Here is an 18966-nt window from a genome sequence, read left to right as displayed (position 1 = left end):
AGATAATCTATAGATTAAATAGATAATCTATAGATTAATAGATAAAAATTATTTCTAATCAAAAGCTTGTCCCCTTTCCCTACAAAATTGCACTGATAAGGAAAATTAGTCCTAGGGGTTTAATATTGACAGCAACATCATGCTCTTAATATATGGTGAATCAGGCTACGTCCCATCATCTTTATACCACATCCCTTCTGCTCACCTCAACCACATCTTCCCAATACTCTACCAAAGTAAAGTGGAGATGACCTACAATTAGTTCTTTAAATTCAGATCTTTGGCTATCTCAATTGCAATGTATAGATAACATAAAAGACTAGTACTGGTACTCCTCCTCTATATGGAAAGTAATCTACTTATCCAGAATCCTTCTCAAACTGAATGGGGCGTAGCTATATAATTATAGGCAACATCTTCCAAGTACCTGAAATTCTACATGAAGTCCTTCACCCCACCTACTTCTCGGCAGAACAACAATAACAATACACACACACACACACACACACACACACACACACACGTAGTTCCCTTTACCAAGAGATATTTTACCCCCACCACACTGTTGAAAGAATTGTTCCCTTCATTTATTTTGCTCAATAGTTCACAATGAGAAAATCTTGGTTTTTTTTTCTTTTCATTAATTAAACATTGTAACCAGCTCAATGCACCTTTGGCTCTTTCAAAACTATTTCTAATGAAAAGCAAAATTGACAAAGAGCAAGGTATGAGCATCTAACTTTGCCATTTAAGGTAAGTTTTAGGTCTTTGCTTCTCTAAAGCAAGACTAAAAAGTTTAGAAAAATCCTTTTGTTGTTTGACAGTTCATTCAAATGGTGAAAAATAACACACTAACTCTTAAGACTCAACCTTAACCTTGTTGTTACCCCTTTCAGGAAATCCTCTGTAACTACAGTCACACACACCCCCAAGTCAGGGTCCCATTGAAATTCCATGCATAGTTTAAGATACCAGTGCCCACAGTGTGTTGTGATAATTGCTTTATGTGTCTCTTCTTTTTCATGCGGTTCTGAATATCTTTCAGAGTAAGGAGGGCATAAATGTTTGGTGCATGTTGCACAAACTAACTCAAGGCACATGCTGTAGTAAATAATTTCTTTGCTACTAATTGATTAAGAGTAATTTGAAGAGAAATAGCTTAGGTGTCAATATTAGGATTCCATATACAGTTTTGTTTTTATAAGAACATGAAAAAATAGGTTCTAAATTCAAAGAAGCCCATTTATGATATCACATTTCATCTCAAACCTGGAAAAATGAAAATAAGCATTCCATGGATCTATAATTACTTTTATATGCATTTATACAGGTTATTCTTGACTTTATACATTGTGTTTTATTTATTTGAAATATCACACCATTCTATTTAGAACTTTTGGCAAAATAATGCATTAATTATAATGTATCTTTGGGCAAGTCCCATGGTATGTAGGTATCACCATATGTGGGGGCTCTGACAATGAGCAACAATGTGCCAGTATGTATCTTTCACCCCCATAATTTTTCCACTGCCTGTCAAACAAGTAGCTTCCATGTTGTGCTTGTGTCTTTCTAAATTAAAATTTCCTTTCCTTATATTAATTAACTGCTTGTGGTTATACAACTATGCAGAGGATTGGTGGTACATACTTTACTGTTAACAATTTTCAATTTATTTAAACATACAAAGAACATCCTAAGAGTGGACATGACTCATGGCCATCAATCTTATTGCAGGAATGTGGAAGCTGATATTTTCATTTCCAACTATCTGTTCACTCCATTTCTCACCCTACATCCTTATTTAATGAATCTAGCTTTGCATAACTAAAGATTAAATAGAGATGCTATCCCCTAAAGTACCCTAACTCCCTTCTAAGGGATTCCTAATTACAAAATTGCTTAGGGCATATTTATTTATTTATTTATTTTTTCATCTGACATCCTTTCTAAAGAATTCAGTCACTGGTCATGTCAAGGAATGTATACATACCTGAGTTGATAAATTTTAACACATCAGTCATCAGAATGGTATTTGTACATTTAAAAAAGATTAATCAGTGACAAGCTTCACTTGGCCAAATAGCTTTACGGATACTTGTTATTAAAAAATCAATTATCAGGGGACTGGGGTTGTGGCTCAGTGGTAGAGCACTTGCCTAGCACATGTGAGGCACTGGGTTTGAATCTCAGGACCAAGTAACAATAAATAAATAAATAAATAAATAAATAAAGGTATTGTGTCCATCTAAAAACTAAAAATATTTTTTAAAAAATCCATATCAGAAATTTAACTTAGGATATTAATCCCACTAATGTTTTATCTTCTGGAATCTACGTGTATATACAGTCATATGGTAATATATATTCATAAATATAAATTAGGATAAAATCATGAGCTCTTTAAAAGGAATCTCAAAATAGGTATGGGAGATCTAAAGAAAAGGAACACAACATCTTCATAGAGATGGACTAGGCTGACCAGCATCTTCTAGAAAACTTTTACATGGGAGCAGAATAATCAGAAACTTTTCACATTGACTGCATTTACCCAAGTCTTTTATAGTTTTCACATTCCAAGTTTCAAATTTCACATTAAACCACACTGATATTCAGGTATTATGTTTCCTATTATTCATGTTAAATTTTAACTGTCTCATTTTTTTAAGATTTTTTTGTATACTTGAGTTTTTATTGTTGTTGTTGTTATTGTTATCCAAACCTTGCTTCTTATTTTTTGTTATGGTAAAATACATATAACAAGATTTTAAAATATACAGTTCAATGGCACTAAGCACATTCACATTGTTTGGCGACGATCACCAACATGCATCTCCAGAACTTTTACATATTCCCCAAACTAAAATTCTATACCAACTAAACATACTCCCTAGTCCTCCCTGTCTCTGGTACCAGGCAACCATCTTAGTATTTTTCCATCTTTTTTTTTTCATTTTTAATAATTTTGTTTAAAGAAGTTTTATTTTTACAGGAAAACTAGGAGGAAGTTTCAGAATTTTCCACATACCCTCTGCCTCCACACATGAACAGCATCCTGCATTATTATCCCACCAGAGTGGGACATTTGCTACAATTGATGAGCCTATATGGACAATTACTCTCACCTAAAATTCACAGTTTGCCCTTGGGTTAACTCTTTGGAACATTTTGGACAAATGTTCAACATTTGGCATCATGCAGTGTATTTTCACTGACCTAAGAATTGATACCTGATTTTGACATAAAATACATTTTACTGTTGTCTATCATACTGAATGGTGGGTTTTATTATGGCATATTTCTATTTACATAAACATGTCATTTGTTCAGTAAAAAGACAATCTTTATGATTCCTTCAACTTCATGTCATCTGCATCTTTAACAATAAGTCTTCACCTGGGTCTTGAAGAAAGTGTTGCCCTGAGAAGGACCAAGCTTGATCTTGGTTTTATGTCTTCAAAACACCCCCACACGCCATTGCCATTGAAATACTCTATTGGCACCAACAGCTATATATCCTCCAAACTGAAAACCATCAAGCCAGGCTTTCATCTTGAAGATTTTACAAAGCATACTTATTGTGATTATAGCATTTCATAAATGCCCAAGATTTTATCTACAAAATGAATTGAAATGGCTATGGCATAAGTTGTTTTTAAGGATGATGTGCTAACTTCCAGGGATTAGTGTACATTTTTCAATTGTTAATTTTTTTTCTTTTTATTTTAATCTATTTAAACATCAGAGACATCTTCAATCTTTCTAAAGCTTTTGGAAATCAAGCTCTTGGCTGGGCCACCTAGCACCTCTTTGCTCTGCCCATTCTTCAAACATGGCTGACAGCAACTCAGCCATCTAATCTGCAATCTCTCTCAGCCGTCAGGCTAGCCTGACATTCCATCTGTGCAGAGGGCTCCATCTCCTTTACAGAAAGGCAATATCACTTTACCTTGATTGGACTTCCTTATCCTCTCTCCTTTGAGTTCCTCTCTTTCCTGTTTTTGTACTGATCTGGGGAGAAGCTGAAAGAGAGGCATTTTATAATTTATTCAGTTGACAGTTGACACCTGGTCTTTAAAAAAAAAAAAAAGGAACAAGAAGAATAAATGACACCAAATGCAATGTAAGGTGCTTCAACTAAGGAAGCCTCGAGGAACTTATGTGAGTAAGAAGTTTTACAGAGAATACTTTTATTTGCAGGAAATTCCCCTCCCCAGTTGGTGAGTCTGTCAATGTTACAAGAAGGGTGGAGGCCATCCCTCTCTAGATGATCTGAGGGATAATGGTGAGCAACCAGGCAACTGATGCATCGTGGAAGACAGTCTTCCACACCACTGCTCCTCCGAAGGGTCTGCCCTGTTCATCTGTCAGTTCAGCAGAGGCTCTGTCTGTGACACCCAGACGCCTGGTGGTAAGTCAATATGTTCCCCTTGAGACAAGGAAAATTCCACAGGTCAGACTTGCTAAACAAGTGGACTCAAAAAGCACCAAGTTCATACAAATGCTGTAGTAAATTAAGATAATGATACTGGCTGTTTATTGTAGATAAAACATAAATCTATAATAGAAGCATCCAGGAGATTCCAGCACTCAGAGTATCTACATCAGAAAGAGCAGTTATGATTGTTCTCAAGGAAAAAGAAAAAAGAAGAAAAAAAAAAAAAGTCCAAGGCCTGACTAACATTTAGAGATATAAAGCTTTCATATCCTTCAGTCTTCTTTCCTTTGTGATTTCCACAGGATTTTCATTTCCAGAGATATTATACTACTTGCTTTCAAAGGAATTCAATATTTTCATTCAGAAAAGTAATTTCACAGGAAAGTAACACAGAGTGATGTCCTGGGTATTCATTTTCAGAGCCAATCTTACAAAGTCAATTTGTGCTGCAAGGAGCTGGGGCGACATGGAAAGGTGCAGATCTTGTGGATCGGGATTTCTTCCTTCCCACTCCCCCATGCAGGATGCCTGGGACACCCCATAAGCATTTGAAAAGAATTGTCTGGCGTTAAAAACAGAACAAGCTGCTGAGAGATTCCCTTTAATAACATTGCCCAGTGCAACCCAAAGACATTGATCCTGAGCCGGGGACTAGATTATGGCTTCATCCCTTCTGCCCTGTAGTAAAAGTCATATCGGCCAGAAACATCACCATCATTCTGTTTATTTTCTCCCTGTTGTTTTGAGAAATTAGAGGAGAAAGCAGCAAGTCTAAGGTGAAAGATGAGGAGATGAGTTACTTGCTGGGGTACTTCTGTGCAGATAAAAAAAAAAAAAGCTAATCCTGATAAAATTCAAGGCTGAAATCCTTCCAGCCCACACCAAGTCAAGGTCAGACATCATCCGCCAATCAAATTGGAAGCTGACGGAGATTTTCTGAATTGAATCAGAAACCAAGAGAGGGACAGAGGTAGACAAGAGAAAGGATGCGAGGGAGAGAGAGCCCGAGAAAGGAGAAGAAAAGCCACCACCAGGTAGGGATGAACAGATGGAGTGAATGAGAGCCAGAGATGGAGAGGGAGAAGAAGGAGCTCCTTTCTCCCATTCTGATTCCCTGACAAATTTCAGGATCAAAAGCAAGAAAGAAAAGAAGAAGAAGAAGAAGAAAAAAAAAAAAATCTTGGAGTTTTTCATCTGGCATTTGGGGCTACTGAAGAACAAGGTCCCTGATGCCAAGGAGGGTTTTTCCTCGGGTTTTCAAGGCAGTGGCGTGGCCTAACCTTGAGGACAACATTGTTTATTCGTGGTGGAGAGATAAGCCCGCCAGCCGGGCCCCACCCCCCCCATCCAGGCCGAGTGGGCATTACCGGGGAACAAAGGCAGAGCGCTGTACAGCAACAAGCATTTGGTTTTGATTAGAGGATATTCAGGGACTGTGCAAGTTCTATTAAAATAAGCACAAAACCATTTTAAAGGGCTTTTTTTCCTTTTCTTTCTCTTTCCCCCTTCGGTTTATATTGTTAATCTTTCTTCCTGGACGGCTCCTCACAAATGCCTTTTGTTTTCCTGTGTGATTCTACGTGCCAGGACTCTAAGAAGGGAGGACGGAGGTCCTGTTCTGGCATGCTTTCAAGTTTCTTCCATAGGAGATGAAGGCTTGTTGCTGTGCCTTCAAGGGTATAAATTTAGAGGCCGCCAAACCGTCCGGAGGTAATTCAAATGCTGGTAAATGTTGGAATCCACCCTGGCCCCCTGCTCCTGTGAATACCCTGGCACTTACCCCACTCAGAGGAAACGAAACCAATTTGGGAAAGCGAAGAGAGAATAAACATGCAATTAAAATGGCCATTTCTCCTGGTTTCTTCCTTTAGTTCTTTTTTTAACACTGCATCCCATTCTATCATCTGATGATGAAACGGGCCCGGTTAATTATAACAACATACAAAAGATCGCTGTCTTTTCCCCACAGTGACTATACTGGCTTTGAATTTTTTTTGGGGGGGTGGGGGTGGGGAGGGAGGTGGGGTGCTAGAAATGGGGAGAGAGGTGGATAAACTTGTAGTAAAGCCGTCATTTTGGAAGAGCCGCTATTTTTATATTGTTTGCAAACCCTTCGCCAGAGTGAACATTTCAGAAATGGCACTTTTCCTTTCAATTTATCTATCTTCCTCCTTTATACATAGATAGACAAATAAAAATGAATCTTTCCAGAGGCAGCATGTATGCCACTTCTCTATATTCTTCAGATGGCTTATTTTTATTCAGCTTAAAGCATAACCTATCATTTTTATTCAAGATTCCATCCAGCCCCCCTCTCTCTCTCTATTTCTCTCTCTCTCTCTTTCCATGCAAGTCTTCAAGAAGCCCAGCCGCCCTGCTTTGTTCCAGAGACTCTGCTAAAGGCCAAAAGATGGAGATAGCACACCCATCTGGTTTGATTTCACATCCTAAGAGAAGGGGTTGAGAGAGCCCCCTCCAGTGGAAGGAACAAGGTGGCTGAGAATTAGCTTCGCCAGTCTCCTCTTTGTTTGTTTGTGATTAGCTTCTGGTGCTCATCTCAGGAAGACTCTTAATATCCATGGGAAATATACCACTAAACGAAGCTCACCTAGCAAACAGGAGAATGGTTGTCATGCTTCAAAATCCTTATTGCTGAAGAATTCAATTTGGGTGTCAAGAAAACATTAGCATCTCACTTCTCTCTTCATTTTTATTTTTTTTTCTATTCTCCTTTCCCCCTCTACTTAATTCTAAACAGTGTGTGAATTCTGTATGTATCAACCTTAAAGCAGCTGCTGGAAAATAACAGCCAACTTGTATATGCCTTAGGAATGGATTCCATGTCAGAACGAAAATTAAGACCTTGACGTCTCGTCGTTTCCAGGATCTCGCCATCATGTTTGGTGAATAAATACCACAGGAATACCAAATGGTGGTTGAGGGGAGAAAAAATGAATATTGAAATTTATAAAATGGCCACTGTCCAAAATAGTAATATTCACAGGGAAGTGTTTTGACATCTGAGATAACCTCCATTTTCTTCAGAGCCGAGCATGCTTGATTTGGTTGGATTGATTTGAACAAACACATTATTACAATGAATATCCAACTGCTCTCCTCTTTTTTACCCCTTCCATTTTTACAATTACCCAACACTCCAATCTCAGGATAAGAAAGGGCTTACAGCACCAAATTTTAAGTCAGATGATATGGAATGAAAATCCTGGTTTTATCACTCTCCAATCTTACAGTTTGGGGCATCTGAATTAATCTTTCTGAGCCTTAGTTGAGAGCAAAAAAAAAGGAGGTAAAGAAACCAACAATTCCATTCCCACAGAGTAGTGGTAAGGGTTAAATAATAATACATACTATAGGTGACTTATAAAGTAATGGTAATCCTTATAGCTAACATGATTGCATACTTAAAAATTCATTGGCTACAGTTATAAGAGTTTGGTGTATTTTAGTCTATTACCTATTAGGTATGGCTATTGGGACAATTGAATTAGTTCATGTAAATGAAGTGATCCATTGAGGCCTAGCGCATGATCGATGTATTATTCATGGTAATTCTAATAATATCCTCACAATTACCTTCTCCGACTGGAATTGCCATTGGGTTTATTAAACAGATGAGGAAACTGAGGCACATATTACTCATAAAGGAAATAGAGGAGACAAGATTCAACAGATAATATGGCCCCAAAGTCTATAACTTCAACCATCATAGTATGTCTACAGCTCTTTAAGCTCTGTATAAAGAATAAAATATGATATATATGAATATAGTGTATATGTGTGTATGCAAACACGCACATAGTTGATTTTTCCATATTAAAGAATAAAATCTTCTGATTAAGTTTCTACCTCCCAATCCAACCCCACAAGGAAGGAATGAAGGCTACAACTGGGGATTGGCCTGATTTATATTCCAAAATCATCATATTCTCATCTCAGTACCCTTCCTGCCCATATTTTCCTTTCTGGCTGAGGGGGGTTGCTCAGCTGGGCTTTGTGTGAGCTACAAAGCAGCAACAATTACATGAGGGAGTCCAGGAGCATGTTAACCACACAAAAAAACAGTTGTCATAAACACTGTGCATCTCAATGCAGTGCTTCAGTCTTTACGTAAGATTAATTAAAGAGCAGATGTTCTGTCATACCCTGCGTTAGGTATGGTTATCTTTGAGATTCCAGCTCCTCCATTTGCTGGGTTTTAATTTGCATCATTATGCATTTTGAGCCTGGGGCATGAGTAGTCAAGTGGTAAACATTAGCTATACTGCACTGTATTTCCAAATGCACCTTCACTATTAGGCTGACTAATAGAATTCAATTCTATTTTCAGCCGAATCCTCTCAATTTTCATTTGCTTTTGACACGTTACATGGCAGGAGGAAAGAGCAAGGGAAAATGAGGGAGAGAGAGGCAGCCACTTCACTGTTCCTGCACAGGCCTCACGTCTGCAAGAGAGCCCCCTTCTGTTGGGTTTTGGCCATGCACCAGTATGGCCTTCCTTTTACTCCTACCTGGAACTGTCCTAAAATCCACCCCCCACCCCCACCGCCCAGCCCCATGTTAGACCTTGACGCTCCAGATAGAGCAAGAGGTCTCTGCTTTTGTTGTTAGGAATTGGAGGCATCAGAGTGTATTCTGATTTTCTAAATGCAACTACTGAAAATTGATGTCAGAAAACTTTTCAGGCTGTGATCAAAGTCTGATATGAATTAATTTGTCATTATAACACAGCCCCACTTGCCAGGCATTTCAGACCAGGACTTGGGAAAGGCAGCAGATATCTGGGTTGACAATTTCATTTAAAGGACAGAAAGCTTTCTGCTTTCTTTTCATTGGTATCTTGATTTAATGAACACACAAACAGACCATCGCCATATGCTCCAAATACCAGCTTGCTGTTCTTCAAGAAGCAGCTTGGGAAAATGCCAAGGCAAGAAGCTTGGAAGAAACTTGAAAAGGCTTCAAGACATATCTTTGTAGCCTGGGATAGCAAATGCACCAGTGATTAATTACGCTGGGGTTGGACGTGAATAGGAATGTCAATAAGGCATTCGGCGTGCTGCAATAGAGGGCATGTTGGCCTGATAATAGAATCCTTCCTATTTTCCTTTCCCCAGTTTCCTTGCTGTTGGTAACACATTCACATTCGGGTCAGAGATATAAGATGGCAATGTCATGCTGCTTCTCATTATAGAATCATTAGATCAGGTGTGACCACAACCCATGCATGAGGCGGTGTCCTGAGAAACAGGAACTCCAGGATTTGTGCCAGAGACTTCTTATCTGAAGAGACATCCATAACTGTTTCTTCTTGTAGCAATCTTCCACTCCCACCTGCCCAACCTCAGATACTCAGAAACAGGAAGTGACTGGTTTTATCGTGTTGGCAACATCACATTTGAAAACCACTGCTCCTCCCTCGGAATCCAGGGTGAATGTTTGCTGAGATGTTAAGCATAAGAAAAGTTATCTTCTTTTTCTTTCTTAGGAGAAGAAGGTGAAGAAGAATGGAAAAGGAAGAATAAGTAAAAGTGTTTTTAATCCAGAGCAGAAAAGTTCATGGAGCCTAATGATTGGGAAGAACTTGTCTTGATGTGGAATTGCAAACATCAAAATGCAGAAAAACACACTTGATGATGAAGGTTTCAACTCAAATCTTGACGCTTTCGTGATCTACTTCCAAGTTCAACTTGTAAGTTTCTTCTATGCTCCATCTCCTAATCTGATGATCAGCCCACATACACATTGAATGGTTTTCCATCATCTACAAGACACATTCTGGAGTCCTTCACATTGTATACACGGAAATTTAAATCCTAGCCCTTGCTTATAGTTTCAGTCTCTGACCCTCTCAGTCCCTCCGTGTGCCCTACACTACTCGTACCATGCTGCTTACAGAAGTATGCTTACAGCCTTTCAATCTTCAGGTTTTTACATATTTATTTCCTCTGACTGAAATTTCATTCTATACATGATCTCTCTAGGATTCATTTTGGGTTCATTGTTCACTTCTGTCTTGAGATCTTGTCCCCAGAAACTCACTATCACTTCTGTATCTGCTCTTGAAGGTCCCACCAGCACTTCAAACCAAAAACATTTAGGATTTAATTCATCTTCCCTTCCAAACTTCCACCAGTTTGTGATCCACCACACCTCTTAATGGCACCTGAAGAACAAGTCCAATAACTTTCAAAATATATATATTTTTATGTTTGACTATTGCTTCCCTTTTAAGTCCTCAAGAGCCAGCCAGTCCCGATGAGTTAATGTCCAGAAGTACTGTCCTCTATTCACAATTTTCACACTTAATCATCTCCAAGATTTCTTCCTCTATTGTCACTTCTCTACTTCAGAAATCTGTTTTGTCCTATGTGGCTTATTATGACATCCATCTAATTGATCTTCTTTCTTTCCAAACTTCTCTTTTTACAAATTAATTTGTAAAGCTTGAGGTCTTCATTTATTCAGCGTTTCATTCAACATGTATGAGCACATGACCTAGTATCAGGATGCACATCCTTTAAGAATGAAATTCCTATATCCACTTAAAGTGACAATCAGTAATTTAAATGTAGTATCTTAAATCAGTGGATAATAAGTAAATGTCTAAATGAATAAATAGAGCTTACAGTATAGTTGGGAGAAAAGATATAAAGTCATCACAAGCAAAAATAAAAATTCTCCCATGATATATTTTTGGACAATCTGTCATTGATTGATAAAAGATGTTATCCTTTTGAACTAATGTAATGAAAGAAACTTTCAGATAAAAAAAGAAAGAAGAAAGCCAACTAAGATTTATTGAGCAAATATTATACATTAACCCTGTGTGAGATGCATTACATAACTTTTTTTTTAAAATTCTTGCAATGACCCTATGAGGAAGTCCAGAGAGTCATAGAGATTAAATAACGCATAAGTCCATCCAGGTAGAAAGGGCTAGAACTGAGGTTTGAAGCTCTACTTTCAACACCTAAAATCTTTCCATTGAGCCAGTGGGAGGAAAAACAAAAGAAGGTGTTAAAACATTTCAAAAGAGGACTAGACTGGCCTTGGTTCTTGATTTGACATGATAAATCTTGATAAAGGAAGAGTCAAATTTTGCCCTCAAGTTTCTAATCAGAATATCTGGGAAAAATATAAGTATGAACATAACATCACTTTGTACCCCATAAATATATCCAACTACAGTTTGCAAATTTACAATTTAGAAATAAAAACTGAATATCAAAAATCAGAGCAGAATTAAATGATATAGAAACTAGAGAAAGAAAATTGGAACTTAGAGTTGTTGTTGTTTTTTAACATGTACAAAACTGACAAATTCTTAGTAGACTACCTAAGGAAAAAAGAAAGACTCAAACAAAAACAGAAATGAAAGAGGAGAAATTAAAACTGAGACCACAGAAATACAAAGGATCATATTAGCATATTATAAACAACTGTATGCAAATAAGTTGTGTAGCCTAGAACAAATGGATAAAATTTTTGAAACATACCTACCAAGACTAGACCATGACAAAAATCAAAAATTTGAATAAGCCAATAATTTGCAAGGGGGTTGAACCATAATTAAAGTTTCCCATCAAGGAAAAGATGATCTGGTCCTTAGGACCAGATGATTTCAAGACTGAATTCTACTCAACATTTAAATAACTATTATTATTTTTTTAATATTTATTTTTTAGTTTTAGGTGGACACAATATGTTTATTTTTTTATTTTTATGTGGTGCTGAGAATCTAACCCAGTGCCTTATGCATGTAGGCGAGCACGCTACCACTTGAGCCACATCCCCAGCCCCAAAAGAACTATTATTGATTCGTCTTAAAACTCTTCCAAAAAGTTGAAGATATAGGAATGCTTCAAAATTCATTTCACAAGGCCAGCATTACCTTCATACCAAAGCCAGACTGACACTACCAGAAAATCACAGGCCAGTATTACTTATGAAGATAATAAGAGAATCCTCAAACACAAACACACACACACACACACACACACACACACAATCCTGTGATATATAATGAAAAGTCAGTCAATTATAGAGTACATATATGATAGTGGTACCATCTATGTCTGTGTAAATACACACTATAATGTTAGCACATGACAAAATCACATAACACTTTTCCGAGAATGTATCTCTATCTATAGGTGAGGCAGAACTGTACTAGAAAAACATAGTCAAGAACACATTGAAAGAATCATTTACCATAATCACATGGGACTTATCCCTAGGATAAAAAGATGGCTCCATAAATATTAATCAATAAATGTGATTCACCATATTAACAGAATGAAGAACAAAGACAATATGATTATGTCACTGGATAAAGGAAATGCATTTGATAAAATATAACATCCTTTTATGATTTTAAAAAAACTCATAACAAATTAGATAAAGAAAGAATGTCCCTCAAAGCAATAGAGGTCATAGATGTTAAGCCCAGTTAACATCATATGTAATGGTAAAAAATTGAAGATTTTCCTCTAAAATCAGGCGCAAGATAAAGGTATCAACTCTGACTACTTCTGTTCAACATAGTACTAGAAGTCATAGCTAGAGCAATCGGGCAAGAAAAATAAATAATAGGCAGTAGGAAAGGGAGAAGTGATATTGTTCTTATTTGCTGACAACATGATCTTATATACAGATAACCCTAAAGATAACACCGATACCCCAAAAAGTGTTAGAAATGATAAACAGATTTAGTAAAGTTGCAGGAAAATGAAAGTATAAAATGTATGTTACTTTTAATCAGAAATAAGTTTTTTTATAAACAATACTAAGTTTGAAGAGAAATTTTTGCCTCCAATTTCAGTTTCCTTCTATTTGAAGTATGTGTGATTCTGTGTGGTCTGCAGGATATCAAATAAATGCAACTCTTAAAAATTGTAAAGATTTGTAAGAATTATAAGAATCATGAACTTACTTTCTTAGATTTACCTGGTTAGATCATGGTCTGATGCGGTCAGTTTTATCAGTAAAAACAGGTTTAAAGGGATGACAGGTGGTGTAATCGGAACACTTAGAGGTAGGCAGAGCTTCATGTGGTGACTGGGGCAATAGCTACCCAGTATCCAAATTCAGTATCAAATACTTTGAAGCCATTAAACTAGATTTTTCTCACCATTTATAGTGATAAGAGCCATATTACATTCGTTAGAATAATCTAATAGTGAGAACATTGATACCATTTTGAAATAAAAATCTACCTTCTTATTATGTTCATCTACTAGTTCCAACTCTGCTAGTACTTTGAAACATGATAGCCTTTTCTGTATTTCACAATATCCTTTATATCTTCCCATTGTGTTTTCTTTTCCAGTCTAAAATGATGGGGGTAGGGATAGGGGGAAGAAAACAACACATAATTGACATGATACATGTATGGTATAGATTATCTGACCAACTATTTCCACTTTGCAAATGAGGACTTCAAGTATTAATCAGGGTCAGCAGTAGGCTCAGGCTCATGGGCCACCAAGGAGCAAAAAATGCAACTCAGACCTGTGGAGTATCCAAACCCCTATTCTTTCTATGATGATTTACTGTCAACTTTCCCATTGGATATTTATTTACAAATAATCTATTCCCCTTTTAACTTTTATGTGACTCAAAGAATAATACACATGTAAATTGGACAGCCCAAATATATGTAACAGAATACAAAACCACACAAGAGACAATTATAGCTCACACCAACTATAAAAAGGGGATTTAAGTATTTATTATATTTAGCTGTGAGCTTCCTGGTACTCAAGCAAAAAAGAGAATTAAAGCTATAGCTTCATGGATCTCACCAAAGTAGAAAATGAAGTTAACTGGTGCATGAGAAGAGAGAGATGGGTTCTTGACACTCCATTCTAAAAAGAATTCTAAAAAGCTTTCATTGCATAGCTTTAAGAACTCATCGACCCTATGTTGAGTAAAAAACAGATGATGTCTTCAAAGTGGCTTTACAGAAGATAAAGAAATAGTCTTAACACAGCTATTCTTTTTCTAGAGATTCTTTATGAAAGCAAAGGGAAGAATACTAAATTGTTACTTAGTAAAGGCATTTCTAAAATGGGCAAAGTCAGGATAATTTGCAATTATTACATATACTTTTTCTTGGGCAGGAAAAAAAAAAAAGGAGCACCCTGCTATTCATCTAAACTGAATTCGCATGGCTGCTCCAGCCTGGCTACCCCCGTGTCCTCACATACATGCTTTGGTGATCTCATTTTCCTCTGAATTCTGTTTCCATTACCTAGCCTTCTAATTCTGGAGGTCTGAATGTTTACTTTCAACTCATTCTCTTTACCCTGTTTTCCAAATTTTCAATTTCAACTCTTGCCACTGCATTTCTTCCCCCCCAAAAGACCCTTCCACTTGGTGGGCCCTAGGATCTTCCTTCTTCAGGTTCTACTCCAGCCAGGGGCACAGACAACTCCATAGGTACATGGACAAAATAAAATAAAAAATCCCTTAGAGGCTTTCTCAAAAAGCAATCAACTCGACTGCTCTGGGAGAGAACTATAGCAATCAGTTCCAGACTGAGCTTTCTGGCAGCACCAAGGGTGCAGTTGTTATGTGTGGCTGAATGGAGCAAATTCCATCAGCTTTTGATATGAGACATTCCAGTGGCACAATTGACATTCTGTTAGAGTGATTGTGGAATTTGACTCATGCTTTCCCAGAAGATGAGGCAAGGTAGGCTAGGAGAGTGTCTGCAGATACGTTCAAAATTTTTTCCCAGAAGAAGGTTTAGATTCTCTTAACAGCCCAGATAAATCTGTTTGAGTAGAGAATATAAAAGAACTTTTCCCCTCAGTTGCCTTCCTTTTTTATTTTTGGTTGACAAATATTTTAACAAAATTCTAAATAAAGTCAGAAATTTACTTCCAGCCAATATCGTCTGATGGATATAGATGCAAAAATTCTTATAAAATACTGGGAAATTTCATACAAAACATATTTAAAAGATAGTGCACCATGATCAAGTGGGGTTCATCCCAGGGATGCAAGGTTGGTTCAAGATATTGTAGTTAATAGATTCATTATATCAATAGACTTAAAGACAAGAAACATATGATCATCTCAGTAGATGTAAAAAAAAGCATTTGACAAAATACAGCATTGCTTCATGTTCAAAACACAAAAACTAGGGATAATAGGAATATACCTCAACATTATAAAAGCTATATATGCTAAACCGAAAACCAACAACATTCTAAATGGAGAAAAATTGAAAGCCTTCCCTGTAAAAACTGGAATAAAATAGCAATGCCCTCTTTCACCACTTCTATTCAACATAATCCTGGAAATTATCACCAGAGCAGTTAGATAGAAGAAAGAAATTAAAGGGATACAAAAAGGTAAAGAAGAACTCAAACTAACCGTATTTGTTGATGACATAATTCTATATTTAGAAGATCCAAAAAACTCCACCAGAAAACTTGTAGAACTCATAAATGAATTCAGAGAAGTAGCAGGATATAAAATCAAAAACCATAAATCAATTGCATCCCTATACATCAGTGATGAATCTACTGAAAGAAAAATTAGGAAAACTACCCCATTCACAATAGCGTCAAAGGAAACAAAATATATGGGAATCAATCTAACAAAAGAGGTGAAAGACCTCTACAATGAAAACTACAGAACACTAAAGAGAGAAATTGAAGAAGACATTAGAACATGGAAAGATCCCCATGTTTTTGGATAGGCAGAATTAATATTGTCAAAATGACCACACTACCAAAAGCACTACAAAAACTTCATGCGATTCCTATTAAATTTCCAATGATGTCCTTCATAAAACAGAAAAAGCAATCATGACATTCATTTGGAAAAATAAGAGGCCCAGGATAGCCAAAGCAATCCTTAGGATGAAAAGTGAAGCAGGAAGCATCGCAAAACCAGGCCTTAAATTATACTTCAGAGCTATAGTAACAAAAACAGCATGGTATTGACACCAAAACAGACATGAAGACCAATGGTGCAGAATAGAAGACATAGAGACAAACCCACATAAATACAGTTATCTCATACTAGACAAAGGTGCCATAAACATACATTGGAGAAAAGATAGTTTCTTCAATAAATGGTGTTGGGAAAACTGGAAATCCATATGTAATAAAATAAAATTACACCCCCATCCCTCAACCTGCAAAAAACCCAACTCAAAGTAGATCAAGGATCTAGGCATTAGACTAGAGACCCTGAACCTATTAGAAGAAAAAGTCGGCCCAAATCTCCATCATGTTTGCTTAGAAACTGACCTCCTCAACAAGACTCCTGAAGCAGAAGAAGTAAAATCAGGAATCAATAAAAGGGATTGTATGAAACTAAAAAGTTTCTTCACAGCAAAGGAAACAATCAAGAACATGAAAAGAGAACCTATAGAATGGGAGAAAGTCTTTGCCATCTGCACCTCAGATAAAGCATTAATATCCAAGATATATAAAGAACTCAAAAAACTTAACACCAAAAAAATCAAGTAGCTCAATCAATAAATGGGCAATTAGAGAAATGCAAATTAAAACTACACTGAGATTTCATCTTACTCCAGTAAGAATGGCAATTATCAAGAAGACAAACTGGGCATGGTGGCGCACACCTATAACTCCAGTGGCTCAGGAGGCTGAGGCAGAAAGATCACTAGTTCAAAGCCAGCCTCAGCTAAGCAATTCAATGAGAAACCTGTCTCTAAATAAAAATACAAAATAGGGCTGGGGATGTGGCTCAGGGGTTGAGCACCCCTGAGTTCAATCTACTGTACCCCCTGCCCCCCAAAAAAGAATACTAATGACAATAAATGTTGGCAAGGATGTGGGGAAAAGGGTTCACTCATACATCACTGGTGGGACTCCAAATTGGTGCAACTACTCTGGAAAGCAGTATAAAGATTCCTCAGAGAACTTGGAATGAAACCACCATGTGACCCAGTTATCCCACTCCTTGGTATATATACGAAGTACTTAAAACCAGCATACTATAGTTACATGGCCACATCAATGTTCATAAGAGCTCAATTCACAATAGCTAAGCTTTGGAATCAACCTAGGTGTCCTTCAACAGATGAATGGATAAAGAAAATGTGGTATATGCACAATGGAATATTACTCAGCCATAAAGAAATTATGGCATTTGCAGGTAAGTATATAGAACTGGAAACTATCATGCTTAGTGAAATAAGCCAATCCGGAAAAAAAAAAAAAAACAAAGGCCAGATGTTTTCTCTGATATGTGGATGCTCACTCACAATAGGCAGGGGAAGGGAGGAGTGGATGTTCACCGGATTGGACAGAGGGAAATGGGGTGGGGAAAAGGGGAATGGGAATGGGAAAGACAGTAGAATGAATTGGACATAACTTTCCTGTGTTCATATATGAATGGGTCACCAGTGTAACTTCACATCATGTACAAGAATGGGAAGTTATGATCTATGTATTATGATATGTCAAAATACATTATACTATCATGTATAACTAAAAAGAACAAATTTTAAAAATACTAAAAGAAAAAAAAGAAATTTACTTCCAGGTACTCTCCACCCATCACCATCAAACTGACTTGGTTTCTTTCCATTTTTTGTTCTGGCTTTTATCTATGTGCAGACATAATTCTTGAATTATAATCATTGCATAGGCATCCTTTTATATTATTTTTCTATACTATTATAAACACTTTTCCTACTACATGGTTACAACATGGTCTTTCATAATTATTACTTTTGATTGAGCTACACTGCCATCAAACAACGACATCGTGACTTAACTAACCATTTTACTACATGGATATTTAAGTTTTTTGAATTGTTTATTTTGACATGACAAGTTTGAAGTAGTCATTTTTTTAATTTGATATAAAATACCTTGTCAAACTGATTTTTTGCAATGATAGTTCCCATTTATACAACCATTAGCACTATACGAAAAGAATCTTCTTCACAGTCACGCTAACATTGGGGATTTGTATTTTCTCATACATTAATGTAAAAGGTAGAGAACAGCAGTTGACATATTTAGCGAACTGCCCTGGAAATGGGTTAAAACTATCGCAGCATTAGAGGTAGCAGACACTGAACTTGCTGGTCAAATCAGCTGTCCCATTTCTTCCTTGCTGATAGAGCCCAGATTTTGTCTTAGTTTCAGTCCCTCCTCCATTTTCCTCAGTGATGAATACTGATTAATCAAGGTCAATCTTAAAAATCCCATTTCCTTGCCAATGAGATGTGGGAAGAGATCACCACGGGTCTTCTAGGAAGGGTTTCTTTGCTCCAAAACAAGAATTGAAACAACTGAACATAACTCCATACCAAATCAATGCAATGATTATAATTATATCATGTGTATTAGTCAAGCTTTTCATTGTTGTGACAAAATACCTGAGAAAATCAACTTAAAGGAGGAAACATTTATTTTGGTGTATGGTGTTACAGATTTCAGTCCTTGGTAAGTTGGCCTCATTGTTTCTGAGCTTGAGGTGAGGTAAAAAAAAATCATGGTAGAAGGTCATGG

The sequence above is a fragment of the Marmota flaviventris genome, chromosome 13 (assembly GCF_047511675.1).
Source record: "Marmota flaviventris isolate mMarFla1 chromosome 13, mMarFla1.hap1, whole genome shotgun sequence".
NCBI lineage: Eukaryota > Metazoa > Chordata > Mammalia > Rodentia > Sciuridae > Marmota > Marmota flaviventris.
The sequence above is the reverse complement of the archived record's forward strand: the minus strand, read 5'-3'. Positions refer to the sequence as shown.